General features: G+C 39.5%; 1 protein-coding gene and 1 long non-coding RNA gene across 9 annotated transcripts in view; one reads left to right on the forward strand and one right to left on the reverse strand.

Annotated features, from left to right (window-relative positions):
- The window catches only part of LOC127069774 (uncharacterized), a 275,276-nt gene that overhangs the window by 101,009 nt on the left and 147,675 nt on the right, over positions 1–26,592 (reverse strand). For 4 of the 7 annotated variants that reach the window (XR_007783716.1, XR_007783714.1, XR_007783713.1 and 1 more), the window contains one exon: positions 1,793–1,906. This is a non-coding gene — a long non-coding RNA (uncharacterized LOC127069774). Of the gene's footprint in view, positions 1–1,438; positions 1,716–1,792; positions 1,907–26,592 lie in introns of those variants that run through there. The other 3 variants (XR_007783718.1, XR_007783721.1, XR_007783717.1) reach the window with 2 other exon arrangements.
- LOC127069705 (protein vein) overlaps positions 1–26,592 on the forward strand; it is a 231,043-nt gene that overhangs the window by 57,711 nt on the left and 146,740 nt on the right. The gene's annotated exons all lie outside the window — the stretch shown is intronic.

Below are 26,592 nucleotides of genomic sequence, written 5' to 3' on the forward strand. Positions count from 1 at the left end.
GAAATAGGGGTAGAAAGGGAGGTGGAAGGGAATCGCGATAAACTCGGAATAATTCGTAAATTTTTCTCGGTTCGCCGCTTCGCCCTGTTTAAGATTTTCTTCGTTCGGCTGATGGTACGGCTGAGTGAGAGCGGCTTTTTACAGCTTAATTTTAATACTCTTGGGAACTATGCCACGTGCCCGAATGACAGAGCGGCCCGTCGTTAACGTTATGAATCCATATTCTCAAATGAATATCCTGTTGAGCAGCATTTTGAAATACGTCGACGTTCGACCCGTTTTTATACGTTTCAAATTTTCTCTGTTGCTTCGCGCCTGCTCGAACGCACACGAATAATATCTAATATCTAATTTCGCGGGAGAAACAATAAAATCGTAGCAAACGAGAAAAAGAAAAAAGTTAACAAAAAAAGAAAAAGAAGAGAGAAAATATTCGCGAAGTTAGAGGTAATCGGTGAAAGAATCGCAAACTACGTTTTCCTATACGAAGGAAGTTACTTACCAGTGGTCCGAGTCGATATCTTGAAACGTGCACGAACTTTCAACTGCACCGATACTACTGTATTCTATTCGCGATAAGAAAAGGACTAACGTACAATAAAATCGTATGACAGTGCTTTAAACGAAATCCTTTTAACTTTGTTTCTGAAGATTTTTATAAAGTAGGAGGATGACCAACATTTTCTTTTTCTTTCTTTCTTTCATCCCTTTTTCTCTTTTTTTTTTTCTTTTTTTTCTGAATAGAAACTCACGAATATACTTTTGCCAACAATATCCAGTTTATCCGGTTTAACTTTCATAATCCAACGGAACCAATCTTATTTGCCGTTCAAACAGAAAACTTTTTGATATTTTATTATATAAATTAGGATTATTAAAGAGAAAATATAGTTTAAGTTACTCTTTGAAAAAGAGAGACGTGCTTCTGTGAAAGAAGAAGAAAAAGAAAAAGAAAAAGAAAAAGAAGAAGAAGAAGAAGAAGAAGAAGAAGAGAAATTAAAGGGATTCTTTGTAAGTGACAGACCGTAAGGATCCTTTTTGGACTCTTGAGAAAATACAGATACAAAACACGAACACACGTTCTTTCTTCCGTTCTTTTCAACAATGGATGGATGCTTCACGCTTCTGCAACATTGTTTTGCCTCGATATATATCGTTCTTGAACGTGTCCAAAATAGACTCTACCGGTCTGCAGAGAAGAGATAAACGCACGTGCGATTTTAAAAAGGAACCAGTAAAAAATATTCCGTGTACGATTCTCGACTACCCGATACTATCTACGCTTGCCAGTTATGTTATTTATTTACTTAGTCTCACGGACCAGAAACAGAAAGTGAGAGAGAGAGAGAGAGAGAGAAAGAAAGAAAGAGATATAGAAATATATAAGTATCTATTGTATATATAAGTCAGCATTTATATATATATATATATATATATATATATGTATGTATATATATTTTTTTTATTTTCGTTCGACTTCCTTACGTGCTCATTTTTCGTAATTCCGTACGCGTTCAAGCGCTATTTCCCACTCAATTTTTCAATCTTTCGAATACACCGATAAAATAAATTTTACAATATAAAGATTTATTTAAATTCGATCGATCTAACTACACTCATTTTCATTCGTTATATATATTTAATAATTATCATTCAGAAATTTATTTCAAAAGTGAAATACTAAACGAATCATAGACTCGGAAAGTATGATTAAGCTAGTAAAACAAAAAAAATTAAACTTCTTTTTTTTTTGTTAAAAATAAGTTGAAAAGTAGATAAATGTAAAAGTTACCAACTGACGTCGAACAGAAGCAGCGAGTTCTGGACGCTTAAGTGGTACGACACTTCGTGTGTTCAGACAGGTGTGGATTTCTCATCGTGACTCGGTTAGAATGGTCGCGCGTACCTGGAAAAAGATTTTATCGCGTTCAAACTTTCATTTCGTCGGCTGTCAGTGACGAGTAATAAACGGTTATGGAGAGGGAATGAAAAAAAAAAAGAAGGAAAAAGAGAGGAGTAAAAAAAAGGAGCAAAAACAAAAAAGCAGACAAATTAAGACGAGACCGAAGTATGGAATAAAAAATCTACTGAAAACTATATCAAAGAGGTAGTAATATTTCGTAGTATAATTATCAAGGTAAAACCAACGAGACGAAAAGGGAAAACATCATTTCTGTTAATAAAAATTATTTGCCGAATGTAATTAGGATAATCGGAAAATATTCGGTTTATCTAAATCTTATTAAAATATACAGAGAAGACATCTATACCGCTTTTCTGAGGTGAAAATTACGAGAGAGCTTCCAAATGTCGTTTATAAGAGGTAAGAGGCGAGCATATTTTAATACCCTTTTAAGCACGGTGCTTTCGAAATACCGACGTACAAACAAACGTACGTTTCCTCATCCTCGTTATTTATCTTTAAGACCATTTTCTCGGGTGTCTTCGCAAGCATTATTGCCGTACGTTAATTAAATATCAGGCGACTTCGTGACTCGATTCGTATCTCATTAAATGTTATTTTGAGATAGGTAGGTGTACACCTGCATGCGTAGGTACATATATATGTGCGACAAATCGGTTATAAAATATTTTATGAATTTATTTACGTTCGAACGTTTTCAAAAACAAGTAGGTATACATATATTATATATATACTATATATACTGTATAGTATATAAACTATATATGCTATATAGTATATATACTATATATACTATAAGCAGGTATACATATATTCTTCATACATTATATATATTATATAACGAGCAAATATATATTATAATTTATATATTTATAAATTGACTAGAGAAGAAAATTGTTTGAGCAGGACACGAGCATTAGTTAATACCGAATAATACGTAAGAGCATAATGGACCATTCCGACGGTAGATATGCATTTTTGCATACGACAATTAAGAATAACATTCATTTCTATTAACGTAGAAAGCACATTATATGCATTTATGTAACTATGTCGCTGCGTTTAAGCCGATGGTAATAGTAACGAAGATAGCAGCGAGCATTAAGAATCCCTCGATGATGTCTCTCTCTCTCTCTCTCTCTCTCTCTGTCTCTTCTCAGCGAAACTTTTTCTCGATTTTATAGTAGCTGAGTAACTTCCCGCCCACGTTCTTAAAACTCGATCTCTCTTTACGTCTCACACGTCTTTCCTCTTTCTTCTCGTCGTCTTCCATCCTCTTTCCACTTAATTCGCCCACGCGAAATCGTAGGGAGCGTGCGAGAAAAGTTTGACCAATCGATGCGGACCACAATTACCGGAATTAACGCCAATTACCAAGGGTTAATTCGCGAGCCGTTACGCCTAATTGGCGAACGTTAGTGGGTCAGTACCGAGAAAGTGCCCTTTGCGGAAGAACGAATCTGAATATAATCGGCCCTTTTAACGCTTCAAGATTCCCGTTCGTTCCAATTTATTTATCGAATTGAGTACGTATCGGAAATATAGAATCAACAAAATTTCAATCCATTAATTTACCTTTCGTATTTCTCATTCGATATTTTCAGAAGCGATAATTCTAATGTTGTTATAATCTTTAAGTAAATGAACGATATTTTCTTTTCGCTTTTTCTTTTTCCTTCTTCCTTTCTTTCTATCAAATCGCGAAAACTTTAAATATACTTCTTATCCATTGAATTTCGCGTTCCGCTGAATGATTTCAGCGGGCTAATTCGAGAGTATCTTTATCATGGGCTTATTAGAACGGATAAGCGAGGGAGCGAAGCTACACAGGGTTGGTGTAGATAGACAGATACGAATGGTCGGTGAATGAGGGCAACGCTCGACGAAGTGGAGAGAGCGAGAGAAAGAGAGAGAGAGAGAGAGAGAGAGAGAGAATGCACCGTGCCGAGATGTGTTCTCCCTACTGTAAAGATAAATCAATTCGGGCTTATACCGCCTGCTGAAATCATTTCCCAAATAAACTACCCTTCGAGAGACGAGTAGCGCTCGCTTGCGATCTCCTTAATCGTTTTACGTGCGAGTGAGATGGTTGAAGAAAAAGAAAAACGAAGAAGATGAGAGAACGAGAAAGAGAAAGAGAAATAGAAAGAGAGTGAAGAAACAAAGAAGAAAAAGAAGAAGAAAGGCTAACAGAAAAGTTAGAATTATGGAAGCACGAATTATCTTTCGTTTTCGTTGAATTCCCAGTTTAATCCGTGCTTGTTCAACGTTAGAGTAACCATGTTTCGACGTATTATTTCGTCGTTATCGCTATCAGTTCATTTCTTTCATTGTAATAATAATTTAATGTTTCTACATTTCTATATCATTATCGTGTAATCTACTTTTATCCACGTCGATATCCTGGTTTTATTTTAATGGAGATGAAATAGAAAGAAACGAATGTGGAAAAAAGTACATAAAAAGGAAAAGAATGAAGTGGCCGCTTGCATAAGTAAGGATGGAAATATTTGCACGATTACGAATAAAAAAAAAAAAAAAAAAAAAAAAAGAAGAAAAAAAACACGAAGAAGAAACGAGCAAATAAACCGAGACAGATATTATCCGTCGTCGTGACGTTTCATCGGATGTTCACTTTTTTACATTTAGACGGTATACAAAAAATTGTAGAAAAATGTAGACGTTCCAAAGCATAGAAAAATAGTCGAATCAATCGATGGATTCGCATTCACAATTTTCAATGTACATATCTCTTTGGACGCAATAAAGGTTTAGAGGAGGAGGAGGAGGAGGAGGAGGAGGAGGAGAAGGAAGAGAAGCAGTAGGAGTAAGAGGAGGGAAGAGGAGGAGGAGAGGGAACAGCAACTGGCCAGGTCGAGGGGCAAGCCCGGTGGCTCTTCCGGCCGGTGGCATCCGGTTCGCCGATCCATCGATGCGGAATCCGTTTGTAAAGTCGCTCGCGAAACGTTCCATGCCGAGAAACGAAAATCGATCTTACGGGTATTCGAATATCGAGAATGGAACAGCGTTACGCCACGATTTCCCTCGCGCAAACGTTCCACCTTTTGTTCGCCGACACGTTCCGCGAATCGTAGATCGAACCTTCGAGCTTTTACGCGTTCGTCCCTGGATTAACGAATATTCCGCACTACCATTCCCGCAAATCAAACGACTTTTAGTAATCTACGTATGTATAGCGTACATGTTTATACGTAGATATGTATAGCATGTACCTAAACCACGTGCGAGCTATTCTTTCGCATTTTCATTTAATTCATTCATATATTTGACGTCAAGGAATTTCGAAATAAAATCGAACCAACAAAGAAATTCTTTTTCCAAAACGATTCCTGGGTTAACTCGCGGGAAAAAAAGGTCACGAAGAAAACGTGACTTTACGTAAGAATTCTTTTCGAGATTTTACAATTCTCTTCAACTTACCTTGGTAGGTACTCGTTGGGAAAAAGCTATCGTATTATTTTTTCATGTTCTTTTCTTTCTTTTTTCTTTTCCTTCTCTCTCTCTCTCTCTTTATGGACTCCTAAGAGCAAGAAGTAAAATAAAAAAGAGAAATAAAATAAGAAAAACTAGTCGAGAATCCATTGTAATAACGAAGCGTTGAATAAAACGTTGGAAGAGAGTTCTCATGGACAAGAAAAAAAAAAGGAATAAATAAATCAATCAATCAATCAATCGAATGTACGTGTAAACTATTGCAATTTGAGATAAAGTAATTAGATAAACTGATATCGAGACAATCTATTCTATGCCGTCGACGTTTACAAGATAAATTTTTTTTGAACGAACGAAGGGTCGGAAATTCAACGACAATGTAAATGTTATCTCGAGCACACGAGGGTTCGGTGTCTTACAGATAGTAAGAGATCGTTTATACCAAACATTCTCTCTCTCTCTCTCTCTCTTTCTCTCTCTCCACAAAATTGGAAGAAAAGTAAAATTCCTTGTCTTTGAGTCCGTGAGAAACGAGGACCGATTCTCCGAGGCGTGTAAAGGCAGGAACGACATCCACTCGAGTTTGGAATTCCCAGGTCCGTCATGCGAAAGGGAACGAGATACGGTTGGCCGAGCTTTTCCTAGAGAAGACGAGAAGCTTTAGAGAAAGACGGTCAGACCCTGGTCGGGCAGTTCGTCGCGACATTGAGCCAAGCTTCCGATGGCGAGCCTCGAAAATTGCCCGCTCGATTCGATTACCGACGATTCGCCGATGGGTTACCACATTCGAACGAATCGTCGTCGATCGCCAGCCGAATTTACGCAGCTCTTTCTCTCTTTCTCTCTTTCTCTCTGTCTCTCTCTGTTTCTCTGTCTCCGTTTGCCTCTTTCTGTCTTTCCCTTTCTCTCTCTCTTTCCACCCTCTTTGATCCTCCGCGCTCCGAGAATTTGTGATTTCCGGAACACTTCCGCCCGACCCGAAAACGTCGCGTTCACCGACTAAACTTTGAGGCCGTTTTCGGTGGGATCGTCGTTTAATTGGAACTTCCCGATACGATGGATGTTTGCCGAGAACCGAAGAGAGAAAGTCAAGAGAATGCTCGAATGTTCCTTTGCTTTTATACCTAGGTATACCACTAGGTAGGAACGTTACTTTTAACTCGTTTTTCATTAATGAACGTTTCGAATGGATACTGATGTATTACGTATCCTTTTTCGTATAATTATAATAATAACGGTTACGTGCATTAATATATCCTCGTTTTAAAAAATGAATCTGATCTGATAAAAAAAAAATAAAACAAAGAAAAGAAAGAAGATAATAACGAGAGATAAAACCGTGATTCGTTTAAAATCGATAAGCACGTTACGTTTTATAATTTATTCTTCTTCTTTACGTTTGGACGTATCGAAAATACCAAAAGGAAAACTTTTTTTTTCGAGATGAAACGAGATACCGCCGCTGCAATAATAGCTCGTGATAGAAACAATTCTCTTTTTTCTTTTTTTTTCTTTTTTTTACCGAATAAAAATATTTACTTTATTCATATGAAATATGTGGTTGGTATACCTACGAATAATAGAAAACTCAGGATTGTTAAAAATTTTAATGAACACTAAATACTCTTCTTTGGTAAATTCACGCTCGAACAAATTCGTGACACCGTAATATTACGATCTCTCCCATTTTATTCGTTCTTTATGATCCTTACCTGGAATAAACCAAGTGTAATTTTATATCGTATCGTATCGTATCTATTAACGTATGTACAGTTAGGTTGAACGTTAAACTATGTAAAAATACATTTTATGTGTTTCCCTACGTAATATATACATCGGGCAATCCTTAAAGCCGTAATACGAATTACAGCGAATTTAACTTAACGAGGAGCGAATGCGATTTAACAATGTCGGAAGATCACTTGAGATAGGGTAATTTTTTTCTATCACCTTTCGTGACTTTACTAGTTAACCCGATTTCCACAAGATCGTTAAAAGTTTCTTTAAGTTCGATGAACGTTCTTAACATTCCGTCGTATAGGCATACGTACTTCGTGAATTAACTGATCCGATGGAAACGGATCGTAAAAAAGAGAAAAGGAAAAGAAGAGGGCAAAAAAGGGAAGAAGAAAGAAAAAAGAATTTCGTATTCGAACTTTTCGAATCGTTAAGGGAGAGCACATAATAATTCTCGTAATATTTCGAAAAAGAGAAGAAAAATAGAAAAGAAAAAAGAAGGAGCGTTGGAAGAAGAGAAAAAAACGTTAAGGAATTCGATAGAATTCAAAGAGAGAAGATAAGAAGAAAGGTTGTGGCGATCAGCGTCGAATAATATTCTCATCTTGGCAAATTCACGAACCCGCTCGTTCTCGTTATTCAAATAGCAGATTAAGCGAACTCCTCGAGTTTGGTTCTAATCTCTCCCTTTTCGGCTCGGAGAAAGGAGGAGGCTGTCAGTCTACGAGCCCTCGAGCACTTTCGCCTGTAGGGGACGCGAAACCCTCTGGCGTTAGCTTCGCCGCTAGTTTACGGTCTCGAGGGCAAGTTTAACGACTCGCTCGTCGATCTCTCTCGACCCTCCATCTTCCTCTCCTTATCTACGCAACGAGATCTCGGTTGCTTTCGTCCCGCGGCCCTTCTTGGTCATTTGCTACCCCTCGCAGCAGAGATTTGAATTACAAAAAGCGTGATATGCGCATCCACCTTAGGAACTTGCACCGGTGAACGAGTCAGTGAACGTAACTACGACATGATTAAACAACGTAGCAATTACTTGTGTGCTCGTAAACGATTTCACGTGACTCTCTAAACGATATTATCGGAAGAGGCCTTGCATCGTCTATCGCAATATCGAACTCTTTCTTTTTCTAATAGTTTGAAGAAAAAAAGAAACGAGAAGGAATAGAAAGAAAAAAAGAAAGAAAGGGAAAGAAAGAAAAAGAGGGATACTCTGAGTGAATGTGTATAGAAGAACGGTCTAATCGCGTGATATAAGGTAATCGTTTGAAACTCTTTCATCGTTACTTTTAACGTAGAAAGTACAAACGAGAGTCATAGAGTGGCACGTAAGAGAAGGTTCTTTGATGTAAGAATCGAGCTCGTATAGTTAATATCGACAAAAAAAGGAAATTCGCATGTAATATTCTTAACGATCTGCGAAAATATAAAAACGCACGAAAAGCGAAAGAGAAACTTTCGAGATAAGAGTCAAGAGGCTCGTCGATAACGAAAAGTCCCGTGATATCGTTGCTTTCTCTCTCTCTCTCTCTCTCTCTCTCTCTCTCTTCACTCGGATAATTTTATACGACGGGCACGCGCGAAACGAACGTGCCTCGCTTCTTCGATCCTGCCCTGCCGCTTCGGGGAAGCTGCGAAAGCGCAAAAATCGAAAATTTGGCGCGACTAGCACCGGGGCCAGGCCCCATGAGAAATCTTATCGGATATCTATGCCAACCTACCAAACGTCCGTCTGCCTTTCGATGGATCCCATGGGTTCATCGAGTACCACGTGGTACGTACAAGACGTGGCACGAAAAGAAAGAAAGAAGAACAAGAAGAAGAAAAAAAAGGAAATGGAGAAGGAGAAGGAGGAGAAGAAAGAGGAGATAACGAATAAGAAGAAAAAAATATGATAAGTCTCTCTCTCTCTCTCTCTCTCTCTCTCTCTCTCTCTGCTTTACTCTTTTACTCTTTCCCTTCCTGGCTGAAGTCGAAGGGAGATTCTTGAAATTTTCCCTAGACATTCGACCCCATCCCGCCAGTCTTTACTTAAAATCGTAAAAGGAAAATGAGGAAACGAGAAAGTGAGACGGAGAAAGAGAGAAGAAGAAGAGAAGAAGGAGAGAGAGAGAGAGAGAAAGGAAGGAAGAATCTTGACTGCTTTCTCCAGTTTCTGTCACTTCTCCTCCATCTAACTATCCGCCTATGCTCTCTTCCTTCTTCATTCCTTGCATACTCTCTCGCTCGACGAGCTCGCAAGAACTCGAGAGGCAATCTTGGATTAAGGTTCGCCGCATGCAGAAGCGCGAGTAAATCCCGCGGAGCCCTGGCAAGGTATGCGCGTTTTACATTCGCACGTCGTGTATAAATCATAGGTGTACCGTTCCGGATGCGCACGGTGGGTGAGGATCATAGGGAGAGTGGCGAAGGGAGCCGAGAGGAGAAGGGACGGTTCGCAACGACGAGACCGTGTGCCACGAGAGGGCGAAGACAAGCTCGTTACGTACGACTCGCTCGACGGATATTTGTCAGAGACGAGGAGAGGCACTGCCTAAGCGTTTATGTCTCTCCTATACCTTTATGTCTCTATAGACTTTACTAAGAGAATAAACTACGATGCGGATTATCTGTGATGGAAGCAGTTAATTCGACTTCTCTCTTATGAGTGAACAAACGCAACCGAAACATCACTTGTTTGTTTGAAATTTAGAGTTTCCTTTCTCTATTTCTCTTTCTCTCTCTCTCTCTCTCTCTCTCTCTCTCTCTGTTTTTTTTCCTTTTTTTTTTGTGATACTTCACGAACGATCTATGATTTTTTTGAATGAATCTCACAAAGATAGGACTTTATATCTATCCGACTTTCGTATTTTCTCGTTCGATATAGTAATACGCAAGCTCAAATTGATTCTCTGGAAACACGCCAGTCTATTTCTCGAGGAATCGGGTCACGTTTGAATCGCGTTGTACATTTTCGAGTATTCGATAGACATTTGATCAGAAACCCGATCGGATATTGCGAACGTCGAGAGGTATGTATTTTGGTGGTGGCGCGTTGAGTATTAAAGATTATACGAAATCTACTGTTTAGTTATAATCGATAGCGGGAGAGAAACAGAGAGAAAGAGAAGAAGAGAGAGAGAGGAAGAGAGGAAGCAAAAGAATAAACAGTTTTATCTCGAAGAAATTACAATATGTACCGTCCGAAATTTAACCTAATCTTTATCTTCCCCATTTATTCGATCGCTATCTTAATCACTACCACTGTTTAGCACGAAGAGAGCTACTTAGTGGAGCTGCATTTAGCAGCTTAAGTGGGTACGCTTGGCCAGCGAGTAGCTACGACTACGTTCGTAAGATCACGACGTAATTGAACTTCCGCTCGTTCAAAGCGAAGTATCCTTGACGGCGATTCCGAATGGCCCCGGCACTTTCTAAGAATTCTCCTAAGAAAAGAGAAGGAAAGAAAAGGAAAAAGAAAAAAAAAGAAAAAGGAAAAAAAATGAAAGAAAGAAAGAAAGAAAGAAGGAGAAATCGATTTTAGTATCGCCTCCATTTCAAAACTCGTTTTCAAAAGGTTTTTCTCGAAATTCGATTCGATTTCGATCCGCAAGCTCTTATCAGCTTACCGACGAATTATCGAACTCGTAACGATAAACGTCCGATGATCGTCCACGAGAAGTTTATGCGCACAAGTTGTACGATTTCGGATTACGTTGATTTTATCCATGCGGAAACGGAGTATGTACCTATCGAAAATCACACGTAGAAATCAATAGAAGCATTGCGTTTATTCGGCCGCTAATTGCAACGAGACCTCAATTGCAGCAATTATCGCGCCGGGAAAATTGCATAATTATAGACGCACGATGGAAATATTTAACTGGAAGTTTCGACAGGAAATATAGAGAATAATTGAGTATGACGTATCGCCGATTCGTTATCGCACGGATTTACGAACCGAGTGATCTGCGGTACCATCGACGACATGTCATGTGTTGAACGTTAGCGATCAACAATTTTTACCTTTATCGTGACAAATTTTAAGGGTATTATAGAATTTATATTTCGTGCGCGAAGATTATTGATAATCGTTTTGACTACTGGAAATATGACGTGTCTGTTAGAATCATCGCTGTTATTGTAAAATTCATCAGAGAAATGTTCGATAAATGAACGCATTAATAAATTATTCGAATATAAATCATAGATATTTTCAGCATGCATATATATGGATAGATATTAGATACATTATAATGTATGAAGTGTTTCATATATTCTATATATGGAGAATATATGAAAGGTCGATTTTAAAATAAAAGATGTAAAAATAAGGACAAGATATTTAAGATCGATGTTTCCTGAATATTAAATCGATTTAACCTGTATCGGTACTGGTGAATCCGATAACGTATGCACGAATCGGGCCACTTCCGTACAATTCTAGGTACTTCCGGGTAATCCTTTAACCACGTCTGTAACTTCTAACTACAGAAGCGTATATCAATGCCCGCTTTTCACGATATGCCACACGAAATTTCTCCGACTCTCTTGCTCTTGGCACATTGTCCTTCCTTCTGACGCAATAGTCTTGAGTTCCTTAGGTTATACAGTTAGTTTATGAGGGGAATGTCGTGTTATCGATCAAGTAGGAACATCGCGATCGGACACCAAACGTTGTAGCGTTTAACACGCGTCGGATGAACGATGATTAAACGCAAGTAGGCGCCATTTGAATAATTATCCAATAGAACGTGGCTCGAATGATTCAGTTAGTTCAGGCATGATTTGAATAATAACCTTTGGCATTATAAGAAAGCAATGGTGAATACGATATACATACATATATATATATATATATATATATATATATATATATATTAATATACATATGTATATATCAGGTATACCATTTCCCTGCAACAGCACAGATATGTACATACATATGTGCATGTATTACGATCATTTGAATGAACACATAGTACAGTGTACACACACGGATATCAACATGTATTTGCGTGACGTGTTACGTTTACTATTTGAGACAATAGCACGGTGCCTATATATGCATACACACATATGTACGTCCGATCTACTGTCAATCTTAATACCACGTGTATCTCCCTGTACATATATCGTTTTTATAGTATATCATAAATAGATGTATATCGTTTTCGAAGAAATATATTCCCTCTTCTTCGCAAGAAAGAAATTCTTTGCACATAACTGTCTGTTTTTATCTTTCTTCAACCATCATTATTTCTCTCTTGTTCCATTACAGTCAACACGAGGATTCTATTTTTCTTCAGATCTTTTATCATTATTTTTTCAGTTTTCTCTCTCTCTCCCTCTCTTTCTATCTCTTGAAGCTGCCTCTTCAAGGTACCTCTTCATCCTGCACGTGACGGCGCTGTTTGCCGAACTCATGCATTCGCATTTTCACGGGTCAACGGGCATTCGATGGAGCCAGTTTCGAAGCATGCAGCCGTCGTCGATCGCCAGAATTTTCCTGTCGTTCCTATCTGCTACCTTTCCTATGCTTTCATCCTTCTTTTTTCCATGGCATGGACTATCTCCCTCTCTCTCTCTTTCTCCCTTCCATTCCTATTCTCTTTTTCCCACGAGAATTGGAAATCAATTTAGGAAAACGGTAATAAACGGACGTGAGTGCACGACCCTTCTCTTTTCGTTTGTTCCTTCATCCTATATCCTCTCTCTCTCTCTCTCTCTCTCTCTCTCTCTCTCTCTCTCTCTCTCTCTTTCTTTTCTTTTCTTCTTCTTCTACTTCTTTCTCTTCTTTTTGTTCTTCTTGTTCGTTTCCTCTTTTCTTCAAGCAAGGTAAACGGTGCACGTTGACTACACCAACTCCTCCATGCAAGACCACCAAAGACTATTTCCGGAAATCTTTTACGATCAAAGTTAAGCGAAGTTTTAAAGTCGAAGAATAAGAGTTTTCCATAAGCTTCACTTTTATTCCTTTTAACAAAATGACATTCGAATACTGTCACCGTATGAAACAAGATCCAAATCATGCGTAAAGTAAAACTATATTTATGTACTTTTGCATTTCCCTTTTCTTTTCTTTTCTTTTTTTTTCTTTTCCTTTCTCTTCTTTATAAATCGTAATATCCACTCTCGTTGCCAAGATTTTTCATGATCCTATCATATCCGTACGAAATGTCGATTCTACGAACTCTAAATATTTGAAAGTTTCATATAGATTGAAGAAAATTTGGTCGATCATAAATTCTCAATTCTCTCTTCTTCGACTTTTCATCATCTTCCTGCACTCGTAAAATCGTAAAGTAGTTTCTTACTAGCATAATAATACGTTTTTATGAACTCTATAAAAATTACATTCGAAAAAGATATTTCTTGAAATATCTATGCAAATCACAGTGGCACGTGATTTGCGAAAACGTCGCGTCGGTATCTTATACGTCAGGACTTGAGAACGCGTGATTAAGGAGGAAGAAAGTTTTAAACGTACCGCGAACTGTCGCGTTTCATTTCCCCCATATCTCTCTGAAATAAAATGGTAGAAGACGCCTCATTTGGTAGAATAATTCTCAGAGAGAAAAAGTAAGATAGAGAAAGAGAAAGAGAAAGAGAAAGAGAATGAGAGAGAGAGAAAGAGTGGGCGAGAAAAAGAGAGACACATAAATGTAGCGGAAAACGAATACGTTGCGATACGTTTGAAAGAAAATTAAGTCGATTTTGTTAGGCATCGAATATCATATCCTTGAAAAATTATGCTAATATATAAAATATAATTCGTTTACCGTGGTGGAAACGTTACCGCGATATTTGCAATCGAAATTACATCGGCGAATTTTACATATATAAAAAGTCGGATTCAATGAGTATATATGAATACTGGATGTGACGGAATTGCATAATGCACCAACGTATCTACGTACCGTAATTAGAAAGATCGATTTATGGAAAAGGACTTTCTCTCTTCGCGAAAGTTGACGGTGTTGGCGAGGTCACGCTCGTCCAAAAATATACGTTCGGAGGGAACGTCGTCCCCTCTCTGAAACACGTGTAAATGGCCTCAGCATATCTGCATTCGAGAGAGGTTTATTGCTTTAACTTTGAGCCGGGGTCATTTCCCGCGAGATTCTATGTTTGTATTAAGAATTCATTAATTTCTCTCAAGCAAGATCGAGAGCGCCACCCTGTTATTTCTCTTTTCTCTCTTCATCCTTTCTCTCTCTCTCTTTCTTTCTCTTTCTTATTCTTTCCTCTTGTATCTTTTCTTCTTTTCGGCGGTTGTCCGTACGAAGTATTTCGTCTGTTTAAGCCGACATATTTAAAGGCGCCTCGTGAAACGAGTGAGATATCCCACGCGCGGGCAAGCATTACTTTACTGCCGTAAAGAATTCTACGAAGAACTCTACTTTTTCTTTTTATTCCCCTTCTCTCTTTTTCTCCTTCTGCTTTTTCACTTTTCAGCATGGACCACCTTGCGTATAATCTACGAGGCGTTAAACGAGGTCTATAAGAACACTCTTTTATATTATCATGAATTATCTATCTTTGCCTTAGTTAATTCACGCCTTAATGCAGCTCAACGAGCGAAGGATAAAACGAATTTTAAGTAGACTTTATGCAAAAAGATCTCTCTCTCTCTCTCTCTCTCTCTCTCTCTCTCTCTCTCTCTCTCTCTCTCTCTCTCTTTGGACTTTCCTCGTGCTACGAGCTACCCCCTTTATCATCTAAGTTTATTCAATTGGACAATAAATTAGGAAAGGCATGATTTTAAACCGATCTTTTCATACTGTAACCTTTAAAATCCCCGGAGAATTATTCTATCTTCGAAATATTGGAGAAACTCGTGGGCTTCTTATAAGACACGAATGCATACTGACAAAAACGGAGATGGAAAGGAAAATTCACGAAGAAACAACGACGAAGAGTCGAAAGTAGAGAGGCTCGAGAGAGCAAAGAGAGAGAGAGAGAAAGAGAGAGAGAGAGAGAGATAAAGAGAAGGAAAGGGAGGTCTCCTTAAGGGAGAAAGAGAGTATCCGGAGAGCAAGGCGAGTATCTTCGAAGTGGGACGCCGTGTATAAGCTGGATACCTACTCTGTGAAACGAAGTGCCGAGGGCGCCCCGGAGACGAGGTGGTTACGAGTACGTAACACTTCCTCTCTCTCTCTCTCTCTCTGTCTCTCTTCCTCTTTCCACGATCTTATCCCAAAGCTCGTCACACCCCTCTAGTAAGTAGTCGTCGTCTTCGTCGTCGTTGTCGTCGTCGTCGTCGTCGTAGTCGTAGTCATAGTCGTAGTCGTAGTCGTAGTCGTAGTCGTCGTCGTCGTCGTCGTCGTCGTCGTCTAGGGATCGAGAGCATCGCGTTTATTCGGCTTATGCAAATTCGCTGTAAATTGCGTGGCTGCCTCCTTTTGTGCCTACCGGCGTTTTCCCAGCAACGACGATACGTTCTTACTTGATAGACCGAAGAAACTAGATCTCATTTTCGTCCTCCGAGAATTTCCCTTTCTGTAGGACCGTTTAAGAGTCTTTCCAAGTGTAGCTCTATCGAATAGAAGAAGAATCCCTGTTTTCATTCTGTCCGTGCGTCGGCCTATCTACATTTTAGAATATTACAAACATACTATTTTTTTCTTTTCTTTTCTTTTTCTTTTTCTTTTAATTATCAAGGTTGCTTTCTATTTTCTTTACATCTCTTTCTCTCTTTCATTCTCTATCGTATGATAAGAAGAATATGTTTTCTATCGTTTTAAGGATCTGAATGTTTCCAAGACTGTGTCGTTTACCTTTTTTTACTTAAAGCAAAGCTAGTTCGTTCACCGTTGAATCCGCGGGTCAGCTCGTAAGAGAGTGCGTCTAGAATTTGTAAGATATTTTTAGTTTCCTAGGGAAGAGGAGCGCCTACTCGGTCGCGCGAGGGTTCTCAGGTCATGCTAAGTTTAAACCCTTCTAACCTTGTTACAGCGGCCCTTCGGGCAACGGGCAAGATCTCGAGGATGCACGGTCGTTAACGCGAACTGCTAAGATTATTTGAAAGTCCCAATTCAAGCATGGAATAATTAATTGTGGTGGCGAAGCACTCACGTGTGCCATGGAATTCTTGATCGAGAGACAGACACAGAGAGAGCGAAATAGAGATCGAGAGAGAGAGAGAGAGAGAGAGAGAGAGAGGATAGGAGAGATACAGAGAATCGTTTCTGCTTAAAATGGAAACCCTCTTAATTGCTTTGACGATCATAGACTCGACGAGGAGATCTTCTTCGATGCTTCCGACATAGCCTCTTTGTTCTCTATTTGTGGGAACGTCGAATCTCATTATCAATTCTATCTCATTGAGACATTACCATAGAGAGAATAAGAATGCGTTTATATCGTTGTTTCCAGCACGGTCTCGATGCTGATAAAAGATCAAAGATAAGATAAACGAATTCGTAAAAAGAAATGGAAGAAGCGAGGATCGAATAATCACGACGGCGATATCGCATACACATACACAAACATACAGGCATACATACACATATGTACTATACATAAATACATACGAATTTCGTCGCTAAGTCGACGAACTCGACGTACGAAGCTCAAAAGCTCCCGCAAGCGATCCACAGCTTTTTCGGGACGGGCCTGAACTTTTTGCTCGAGAGTTACTCGTGCGAGGCACGAACCCTGTTATCTTCGAACGTGTCGAGTTACCTCGTTAACCAACAACGCTCTCTCCTGCACGAAGGACGTATGAGAGAAGAAGAAGAAGAAGAAGAAGAAGAAGAAGAAGAAGGATCGAGGGATTCCCTCTTTTGCTTTTCCTACAATCTCACCCCTCCTCAACCACGTACGGTAACTTTTCACTTTACGATCTGGCGCCGTTATGCGTGCTCGACGTTCATCTCTCTCTCTTTCTCCCTCTCTCTCTCTCTCTATCTATCTATCTATCTATCTATCTATCTCTTTCTCTCTTTCTCTGTATATTGTCCTTCCTCTTTTCTTCTCTTTATCTCCTCCTCTTTTTTCAAGACAAATATGTCACGATCCCTTTTTTTTCTTGTTACATTCTACGTCGTTGGACCGCGTGATTTTCGAGACACACGAAAACTACTCCTCTTCATTTCTCTTTTGCTTCTTCTCTCGTTAGTCTCCTTCTCATCTCTTTTTATTCTCTCTCTCTCTCTCTCTCTCTCTCTCTCTCTCTCCCTCCTTCGCTTCTTCGAGAAATATCTCACGTTTACCCTACATTCGGTAGAATTCGTTGCGAGCTTTCCATTCGCAGAAATTCGTAGGTGCGACAGGTGAAACGATGGTCCACGATAGCCACGCGTTATGAATCGCGCTTAACGAAGGAGAAAGGGGTTGTCGAGCAAGGAGTGGCACAATCTTGGAACGATTGTCACGTGGTTGTCCCTCGACACGTTCATTCTTTTTATTCTTTTTTATACTCTCTTTCTTTTCTTGTTCCATTTCAGACCTTCCATCAATTTTCAAACCACAATTCTCAGACCTTAACACCTAGATATCATCTCGTAGATCGTATATATAATTCCTACAACGGAATGTTGGTTGTATTCTTACGTATGTAACTGTTCCAATATACGCCAGCATATTTCACTTTGCGTTCTAACATTTTATTGCTTCGTGCCATCGTATTATCACGGCACAAATTTAAATTCTTTTCCCACAGCGTAGCTTCTTCCGTAGCGGCGATTTTAAAAATTTCACGAAAATTTCCATCTTGTGGCAACGACTATTTTCCTAGAGGGTAAAAGATGCAAAGCAAACGATATATATATGTATCTCGCTTGTGTACTTCATGTTCGTTAGAATAACTCGCTTGAGAGAAGTCGATAGAATCGCAAGTACGAATCCTTGGTCCCTGAACGGGAAACTCGTTGACTACTACTACGACTACTACTACTACTACTACTACTACTACTACTACCAGTACTATTACTATTACTACTATCAACGAGGACGATGATGACGACGACGACGACGACGACGACGACGACGACGACGACGGCAAGGACGACGACGTTGGCGAAGAAAGGAACGTTACGATGTTGCTTCTTATCGTCTTGTAGAATACGTAATGAGCGATTTAATGTCGATGCCATAGCGTTCACCGTCCCGTTGGTTCGTGCTAATCGGAATATGGAATGCATTGTTACGAACATAGATTGGGTATATTATTCGACTCAGGCTCGTCATTACCAGAGGTAATAGGGAAAAGGGAAAAGGGGGCTCCCATTCGATCGATCGGCAAGCGAATTATTAAGTATGCATGAGACAGATTGGACATTACATTTACATTACGTGAGCACGTATATCAACTATTGCAGTCATTAATCCGATCGAATGTGTCTCCCTCGATGAATGACAACTCGGGTAGAACGGATTAAAAGCTGTGATCGAGTAGAGTTAATTTATCGTCAATTTTCATCTGAAATTAATGATTACGATTCGAAAAAAAGATTCGTATTATCCTGTTTGATCGTTAGTCGAGTAGTAATTAATCTTTACTTAATTAAAATATTTCTTCGTTATATATATATCGGATATAAGAGAAACCGGAATAAACATTTACTCGGGTTTCTTTCGACTTAATGAATGTTTTATAATAATTATGGAATAGTGTAACGGGAATAATTAGCAGGTAAATTACGCTCAACGCGAACCGGTTTATACGCGTGTATGCGTGTGATAAATTTAAAAGCACGCTGCTCGGCAGAGCTTAAATGTATTGTTCCTCTTTCCTCCTTTCTTCCTTTTTTCTTTCCTTCCTTCCTTTCTTCCTTCCTTCCTTCCTTCCTTCCTTCCTTTCATTCTCAAGCATACTCGAAACTCTGATCTCTCATGTAAACACATATTCTCAACGATAAAGAGCAGTAAGAGAAAAAGTATTATTATTACTCAAGAAAGATAGATTTCGCTCACGGTACGTTTTACCAACGAGGAAATGATTCTTCTTAGGATTTTGAATGGAGGAGGCACTCCATTCGACATCGACGTAAACGTACATATACGGGAATATTTCCGAAGCTGCAAAGAAATTCAAATTTATCTTTCTTTCTCGGCGATAGGTTGGATATCCTACGGCAGCTTTTTATTTTACGCGGGATAGAATCTTTGTTGAAGAATTTTGCCGCGAGCGTTGCTCAGAAAAATAAAACTCTATACCTACGTTTTCCGACGAGCTTCTCGGCGCGATAAACTTTCGTTCTCGTTTCCTATTTAAAAAAAGAGACGACGGTAAGGTCGGCCTCGTCATCGTTCTTGTCGACGCTTCGTATGGCGTCTATGGTGTGTGTTCTCCTCGACGAAAAGAAACGTAATAAGAGTAAACGAGAGAGAGAGAGAAGGAGAGAGAAGAAGAAAGGCAAGAGACGAACGAATTTTTCAACGTCCTTGAAGAACTTCGCAAGCTCGCAGACCGAATTCGTCGGCTACCTACGGAAGATTGCGCCCTTTGCACGGTCGGACAATACCTAAGGGCGCTCGCTTAAGCCTCGTTTTAGGGTCGTTAAGTCGCCTGTATATTTCAGGCCTACTCTAGACAGACCGGAGTACCCTATCTCGGCCCTCTCTTCTTGATATCTTCATCTTTTTCTTTCTCTTCTTCTTCATCATCATCATCGTCATCTTCTTCTTTTTCTTCTTCTTTCTACTCTTCTTTCTTCCTCTACTCTTTTTCCTACATCTTCTTCTCTTTTTCTTATCTTCAAAATACCCTTCTTCTCTACTACGATATACTATATAACTTTTCTTCTTTTTTTTATCTTAAACTATTAATTACATTTCAAACAAAATTGGAATATCGAAATTTTCTCAAATTTCTCATTGGTCCACGATACTCGCTCGATCGAACGCAAAATCAAAAAAAAAAAAAAAACATTTCGCGGTGGCCATTAATCATCGTAGGTACAGTTTGCGCGTTATGATTTCTTGAAAATGGGAAAGATCGTAAAGTTCTCTTTCTCCCCTGGTAGAGACGCGTAAGCGAAGTGTCCTTTTATAATCGCAGCTCAGTGAGTCTCCGTACGACGATAAAATCTTTTCCTCTTGCCAGCTTACATTTTGAAACGTCGCTAAGGGGTCATCCGAACTCGACCGACTACTCGCTTGTGGTACAGTAAAGGGTAAAGCAAAAAGAAACTCACCCTTCTTTCTCTTTTTCTACTTCTTCTTTTCCTTTTTCTTCTTCTTCCATATTTTTTCCTCTTACCGACGACACCATCGGATCAAGAAGAAGAACAAGAAAAAGATGATGAAGAAGAAGAAGAAGAAGAAGAAGAAGAAGAAGATGAAGGAGACGAGTTTAACGACGTTGCGGAATCAAGTTCGACCGGTGGATAACGGGACGCGATGGTTACTGAATTAATCTCCTCATAAACTTACGATCGTCTGCGATCATTATTGCTTTATCGTTTCGATAAACTTCCCCCTCCTTACCCCTCCCTACTCTCTACCTCTAATTCTCCTCTTCGTATCTTTAACGACATTACTGTCCAGTTCTTACGACGAGGGTGGAATCTATATATTTTTCCTTTTCTTTTTTTTTTTTTGAATTGTTGTTGTTGTTGTTGTTGTTGATGGTGATGATATCGTTGTTGCTCTTTTTTTAACAAGAACGTACAAATCGGTACTCGAAGTAATATTACACGTTTACTTATCGCGGAATACTTCAAATGATACCAAGGTAAGTATAATCGATGCTCAAATAACGGACCAATAACTCATCGTTCCGCGAGATCGCGTTGCATAGAGAAATATGGCTGAGAAATGGAAGTCGATGGGAGTCGAGAATTCACGGCAAGTATCTCGAATAACATTCGCGGTCATGTTATTCAAGACATATAGGTTTCTAAAATGTCAAAGCTATAGGTACATATACAACCTATTACTTCCTTTATCTCTCTCTCTCTCTCTCTTTCTCTCTCTTCCCTCTCTTTCCCTATTCATCAGCTTCTCTCTTTCTATTCATCAGCTTCTCTCTCTTTCTCTCTCTCTCTCTCTATCTATCTATCTATCTCTATCTCCCTTTTCACCCTCGTTCGCGGACGTCTTATTTCCGCACCGACTGAAAAATGACCCTCCTCTTCCGACCACGTCCCAGGATGGTCATCGTTTTTAGAGAAGAGAAAATATGGGGTGTGACAGTGCATCACCGCGAGGAACGCCATGGAAATGCTGTACGAGCATTTTTCCGCCTATTCTTCTTCGAGGATTACCGAGGTTTTCTTTCGAACAAACGAATACGTTGCTTTTTTTTTCTTTCCTTCTCTCCTCCTCCTCAACCATTCAAGATGAACAGAGACTACGATCTCTACTTTTCAACAATCTTTTTTCATCTATCTGACTTCATCGTCTCCTTCTCTACTCGATCGTCTTAATTCTCTTTCCATCGATGCGGACGAACGATAATTTTTTTTTTCAAATCGAGGTAATCGAATTCAATTAACTTTACGATCTATAATACTCTACACTCTCCCTTCGAAAGTTACTTTTCTATCTATATTCCTTTTATACATGATATGTTTGTAGAAGAAAAAAATAAATAAATAAAAAAAAGAAAGAGGAAAAGATAAAGAGGAAAGAAAAAAAATATCGTTATCTCTTTTCTTTTCTCTTGTCTTCTCGCCTTCCGATCTTGATAAAAAAAAATTCTTCTTGTACGCCGAGAGAAACTTTGGTTTCGTACGACTCACGCGTAAGTATTATGATAATAAAAGAAGATCTGGTAAGCAAGCACCGAGGTCATAAATACTTGACGATGAAATTTAATGCCATCCTTGATAATCGATATTAATTTTCTCTCGCTAATTTAAGTACTAATAAATCTATCATTATTCGCGTATTAACGACCTCGTGTATAACGTTATAGAAGAAAGCACAACCATCATTAATTGCTAGTACATTGTCCTATCTCTCTCTCTCTCTCTCTCTCTCTCTCTCTCTCTTGCTCTCTCTCTCTCTCTCTCTCTCTCTCTCTTTCTCTTTCCTTTGAAAATCTTGAAATTTCTTATCGATCGGTATCGTAATTTGCCCGAAATTATTATGCGCGAACACAATATTACAGCGTACGGCAGCTTCAAAGAAATTAAACTTGGAGATTACTAGTCGATGGAAGAAAAAAAAAAAGAAAAAAGAGGAAAGAAAAGAAAAGGGAAAGGAAAAGGATAGAAAAGGAGAAAGAGAAGAATTAAGAGATGATCGAGAAAACTTGGAATCTTATATAAAAGATGCGCTTTACCGGTAAGCGCGTCTCTTTTGTAATGGTAAAATATGTTATGAGTTTGTTTTTTTTTCTTTCTGTCCTTCTATTTCTCTCTCTCTCTCTCTCTCTCTCTCTCTCTCTCTCTCTTTCTCTATCTATCTATCCATCTATCTATCTCTCCCTCTCTCTCTCTCTCTCTCTTTTCAGAGAAACTTTAATGGAAACTTAATTCCCGCCGTGACGGAAAGTTGATAAGTTCGATGGAATAGCGAAATTTGTTTAAGTGCCGTCGCAGAAAAGTGCATTATAGTGCGGGATTACTGCTTTTAACTCGCACGATCAAATTAATGTAATGGACGGCGCAGGAACGTACCAGTGATTATAGTTAAAAATCGAGCAACCACTGATGGGTGCACCCGTTTATCCCTTCGCTACGTTCCATGAAATATTTATATTGTGTTACCAGAATAACGCGTACCCGTTGCGATTTTATTGCGAACGGCTGCATTTGCATATGAGTATTAACGGTATCATTAGACCGCTTTACCGTACACGCGATTTAATCATCTGCCGGTAGTGTGCGCGACAAGTCAACTAAAAATATGTAAAATTATTAATTATTTCAGCGCTACGGCCGTTGCCGCATTTCCTGCTCGTAAAATCTGTAATTCACTGGCAAAGCAACTACTTTCGTTACGTCGACGTCCGTTAAGCGGATGTTTTATTTCGACGATAAGGTCTGATATATCGACTCTATACTCTATTAAATAAGATCAATTATCAATATATATACATATACATATATATATATATATATATATGTGTGTGTGTGTGTATATGAAATCGATGAAAAACGAACGACGGGAACAATTTTTCAAATATCCTTTAAAACGACTGATACGAAATACGAATTATGATAAATGACGTTTGTCCAATACGGGTTTTCTCTGTTTCTTGATCTTTCCTTTTTCTCATTTACTTTTTTTCTTTGATTTTTTTTCTTCGTTCTTTTTTTTCTTTTCTTTTCTTTTCTTTTCTTTTCTTTTCTTTTCTTTTCTTTTTCATCGAGGAATCGATCAGAATGACGAATATCCGGGTATAATCGTGGAAAGATAATACCGGTCATTTGCATCGAGCGAAGACACCTGCTCTTACTCCTCTCTACTATTCCTTGCGATACGTAGCGAAGGTGGCATTTAAGCTTCCTCAGGTCGCACGGAACGATCGTCGTCTGAACGATCCTCATAACCCTCATGCGTGAGGTCGATGCGAAGGAGCATGAGGCGCGTGTTTGCCGGATTACTGACGTTCCATATGCGTGCAGTCTCCTATATATACGTAAGTGTGTGTGTGTACGTGCGCGTGTGTCGATGTGTATGTATGTGTACTACCGCTGGTAGGCAATCACCTTAATGATAATTTACGATCCTGAGCATAAACGTGTCCCGGCTGGAATTGATTTGTTTACTCCCAAAGGATCCTCACGCGATTTCACGTCATGGCCATCATCTCGCACGGGTGGGCCGGTGCAGCCTGTCGTCTTGCTCCTTCTTTTCTTCTTTTCTTCTTTTCTTCTTTTCTTCTTCTTCTTCTTCTTCTTCTTCTTCTTCTTCCTCTTCTTCGTCTCCTGCTTCTTCTTTTCCTTCTTTATTTCTTTTTTCTCCTTTCTTCTCCTTTTATTTCTCCTTCCTTCTTTCCTTCCTTCTTTCTTTCTTTCTTTCTTTCTTTCTTTCTTTCTTTCTTTCTTCTACCTTCTACTCGTCTCCTTTTTTTTCCTCGCTTCCATCGTCCTCCTCCTCCACTTCCATCTCCACCTCCTCCTCCTCCTCGTTTCGTGTCTCCTTTTTTTTCCACCGCATTCTTTTTATCTCGGCCCACAAAATTTCGATTTTAATATCTTCATCTTCGCACGGCCCGAAACCACGCGGAACAAGCTCCATGGAATGCATACGAGCAAAGCAAGCATCTCCCACAGTTTCGTCGAGTGTTACATAAAAATCTCTTTCTGATAATCCAAACGAATAAATGATATTTTATGATACGATTTAGTTTCATCGCTGTTCTTCGATCGATCTGATTTCCATCGAAAAACTCTCGTTAATTCGATCGTAGCTTTGATCGAAATTATTTTTAATGGGTTGATCGAACGGGCCCCGATCGAACGAACGCATTTGCCTGTTCGATACATACTCTCTTGGTAACTGAAACTGTCGTTAAGTAATGAGAAATTCGTTGTTGGACGTTGGTAGAGGACATCGATCGGCCAACGGATATAAAGCAATTATTCGCCGCGACTAAGAACGTTGGCAAACCTCATCGACCCTGTCAACGGCGCCTGGAAGCAATGAACGAAGAACCGCCGTACACAAACGACCGGTTCTCGCCAAAAGGTCGTCTCTCCTGAATCACCGGGCTCGATTTAATTAACGATGACGCGGCAGCGATCGGCCCAATTTCTATACTTAGATATCGTATCCCGACGACTACTCGCGACACCGATTACTCTTCCTGTTCGTTTACTTCGAGTAATTCGTACAAAAAGAAAAAAAAAAAACAAAAAAGAAAGAAATAAAAGAAATAAAACTCGCGCGTTTAGTCAGGCTTTTTTACGATTTCAGGATCGTCAAACTGAAACTAAATTAACGAGCTGTTACTGTTGGAATCGTTTTTTATTTTCTACCATCGGGCAGAACGATAAATCGTATTCGTCGTCGTCATCATATACGAGAAGGTCCGAACGTTCGCGTTCTACGATCCATCATCGACGGTTTCGACATCGTAGAAATATCACTGGGACCAATCGATTTGGTTGGAGACAATACGCCGTTGAATTTAGGAGGCACGCGCGCTCAAACGCAACGACATATCCCGTATAATCGTGGAACGATGATCGTTAATCGGGACGATCGAAGTGATCGTTCGGAATCGCCCAACGTGGATCCGAGCCGGATGCGGATAATATCGCGCGTACGAAGCTCAGGAAGGGGAGAAACTGAAAACGAGAGAGATAAAGAGAGAGATAGAGATAGATAGATATAGATATAGATATAGAGATGGAGAGATAGAGAGAGATAGAGTGTGGTAGTTTCGGTAGGTGGACGCAAAGTGAAAATCGAAGGGACAGGAAGCAATATGGCGGTCGTCCGTGTACACGAACCTATAATCTCAATGCCGTTTCGAAGGGTAGCTTTGGAAGGTAGTGGGTGGAGTGGATTCGATCTCTCCCGTAATTAGTTTAAGGCATTGAGTCTGCCTGGAGAAAGGGCGAACCGATTCGCGCAGCCGGAGTTGGGTGAATCGAACGATCTCTCACACCGCTAAATTCTAATCTAATTGAAATAACTAACCGAACAGACGAGAAGTTGAAGGGTGAGTCGTCGTTTCCGTTGATTGCAGTCACTGCATTTCCTTTGCTATCCTTTCTCATTCCCCTCTAAGACGTGCTGGCACTTCGCGAATGTCAATCAGGGAAAGTCGTCAAAAGATGAGATAATATAACAGAGAGAGAGAGAGAATGTGTGTGTGTGAGAGGGAGAGAAAGAGAGACAGAGAGAGGATAAAAACGTGCATAAAGCAGTCCATATGTACTCGGAAAGAAAAATGATGAAAAGGAAGGGTCGTACCGCGAAAGATCGACGATCCTTCGAAGGTCCTTTTTTTCGAAGTTATACCGACTTCTTTTTCCCGGATTCCCTCTTCCCGTATGAACTATCTCTATCCTTCTCTCTCTTTCTCTCTCTTTCTCTTTCTTTCTCCCTCTCCCTTTTGAAGAATGTAAATCTCGCCACCACGATAGTCTCTACTTCCATGAATTCTCGATGTGCGAAGGAAGGATCGAAAGCCGCGAAGATAGCTTCGGGATCGATAGTCACCCTTTTCTATTCCTTCTTCTTCTTTTTTTTTTCTTCTATCTCTTCCTCTTTCTTTCTTTCTTTCTTTCTTTCTACCTTCCTTCCTTCCTTCCTTCCTTCCTTTTTTTTTTCTTCATCTTTGTCGGCAAAAGCCGAAGTAAGGACGAGGAGATAGAGCCCCTCCGTCGTCGTCCTATCATCTTGTCGAAAACTGGCGAGCGAATAAAGCTCACCTATCTATACTTTCTCGTTCGATGTCTTGTTACCGAGAAGACGATGCCACGCTCTTAAACCACAAATTAAATTTTCTCTTGACGACGAAACGCGTTCGTGAAGAGAAAGAAAGACAGAGAGAGAGAGAGAGAGAGAGAGAAAGAGTCTCGAAAGATCGTACCTCCTTCTCTTCTCCGTCAATCATTATGACATAACCTTTCGCAAAGTTATATAAT

The sequence above is a fragment of the Vespula vulgaris genome, chromosome 1, assembly GCF_905475345.1.
Source record: "Vespula vulgaris chromosome 1, iyVesVulg1.1, whole genome shotgun sequence".
Lineage (NCBI taxonomy): Eukaryota > Metazoa > Arthropoda > Insecta > Hymenoptera > Vespidae > Vespula > Vespula vulgaris.